Raw genomic sequence first — 2,071 nt, forward strand, 5'->3', positions numbered from 1 at the left:
TGCTACAAGAAAAAAATTAAAAATAAAGTTGAATGAATAATTCGGTTGTCACAAAGTATGGCAACAGTGCAGCATGTAGGAGCAAGATTCTCGCTGTCTAGCTATAACTCGCTGCTAGCCGCTCGGAAAGAGAATGAATATTATTGGCTGCCAGTGGCTAGTGAAGGGGGATCTGCAGAACAGATAAAAAGTGGGCCGCCTTCCTACGTGCCGCGGACTTCAGGTAACACAGTTTATAAACTGGAATATGGCTTTAAAAATAATTGTTTCCGCCCGGGATCGAACCGGGGACCTTGCGCGTGTGAAGCGCACGTGATAACCACTACACTACGGAAACCAGTTGGTAAATGTCTGTTACTTTTACCAATTAATTGTTTTCAAAAGAAAGAATACCGTTGATATCGCTTAACTAGGGGTAGGGCTTTTTCCGTTCAAAGAGAAAACACATATGCATGCAGTGATTGCGGACGAGCAGTGGCGGCGCAAACGGAGCCACCTACTGGGACCAGAATTGGGGACTTCTGCGCATGCGCTGGGTCCCAGGCACTGTTACCGAGCTTCTCTGTGGCCGGGACCAAAACTGAAGCTACGAAGATTGTGCTACTCTGCGGCGCAGCTGTCGTCGGAAATTGTTCTTTTCTTCTAATGACAGTACCCGCTATATTGCAGGCCGTAATTACAATGGAAAGCTCCAACGTCTGAAAGGGAACAGAAATGGTTTTAGAAGACTGGGGTGTTTTCTTCTGTCACTCATCAAGATCAAACTCTACATTTGTATGAGATAAACGAATCGAAATACTACAAAACCACAATTCTGTAGCAAGAATACCGAGTAGCAGACAATGATAACCAGCAGATTCGCGGCCACCTGCGAGTCGAGGAAATATCGCTTTCCAGGAATTTTTTATTTCCTTGCTTTGAGCGAAGCATCTTTATGTCCTTGAAGTAAAGTTTAGTAGCTGCTAAATTCAGTGGCCAGTATCCTTACCTGCTTTGTAATTACTGAAGGTGTTTTAAATTCTTCTGCACAACTACGAAAAGCTGCGTATTTTCGTCACCAAACGCGTTTCGTTTTATTTATATAAAACATCATCAGTAGTTTGGAACAAAATATATTTAAATTTCTAGATCTAAAAATAGTTGTATCTGTAGCGAAGTAGGCAGCAAAAACTCTATTGTTGAATATGAACCAGCTGTGGAGGCGGTGTCCGGAGACATACGGACATGGAGACTTGCGGACACGTTACGGAACAGTATGCAGCGCGCGTTAGTGGGTGCAACTAGTATTGTTTAAGCTTGGGTTGTTTTGAAAATCAGCCTTATGTAAACACAATTTATTTCATTATTTAAAAAATAAATTAATTGTATTTGCGTATCGCTGATTTGCAAAACAACCCAATTTTTAAATCGCAAACACGGAAAAACATCAAGAGGGGCTTCAAACCTTAACCAAACTCGTTGTTTTAAGCTAAACACAACTGTGACTTGGGAGTTGGCTTCCGAGTGATTAACCGTTTCACTCCTGAATTTTTTTTCTCGAGGTAGGAAAATGTTTATTTATGTGGTAATGCTCTTAGGTGATTTTTTTAAATACTGCATGATTTATACAAAAACATATACCCGTTTTCAAAACATGCTGTGTACACTTGGCTTCATTTTATGGACTAAAACAACAAATTACGAAATATTCTGTATTGTAATAAATAGTTAAGTGGTCATTCAATAATCACCATGCAAAATAACAAAAACAGTATTCATATATACAGTAGAATATAGCGAACCAACCATATGCGTGTATTTGGGTGGTAACGAGGGCTGCGCACTGCTGCACTGTTGCTCATAGTTTCATAGTGATGCCCAACGGTTGGCAGCACTTGCGCGTAACGAAAGGTTGAGCGTTCACAGATATGTAGCTCAAGTTTCCACTGTGAAAAATACCTGTGTTGCAGCTAAGACACTGTTGTAGCCAGAGGGTCTTCAAGTGGTTCAAATGGCTCTGAGCACTATGGGACTTGGCTTCTGAGGTCATCAGTCCCCTAGAACTTAGAACTACTTAAACCTAACTAACCTA

At 41.0% G+C, this 2,071-nt stretch overlaps 1 non-coding gene across 1 annotated transcript; it reads right to left on the minus strand.

Moving 5' to 3' along the window:
- Positions 1-264: 264 nt before the first annotated feature.
- Trnav-cac (transfer RNA valine (anticodon CAC)) lies at positions 265-337 on the minus strand. The gene has a single exon. It is a non-coding gene; the product is annotated as a tRNA-Val (tRNA).
- Positions 338-2,071: the final 1,734 nt, after the last annotated feature.

Source organism: Schistocerca serialis, chromosome 9, assembly GCF_023864345.2.
Source record: "Schistocerca serialis cubense isolate TAMUIC-IGC-003099 chromosome 9, iqSchSeri2.2, whole genome shotgun sequence".
Taxonomy (NCBI): domain Eukaryota; kingdom Metazoa; phylum Arthropoda; class Insecta; order Orthoptera; family Acrididae; genus Schistocerca; species Schistocerca serialis.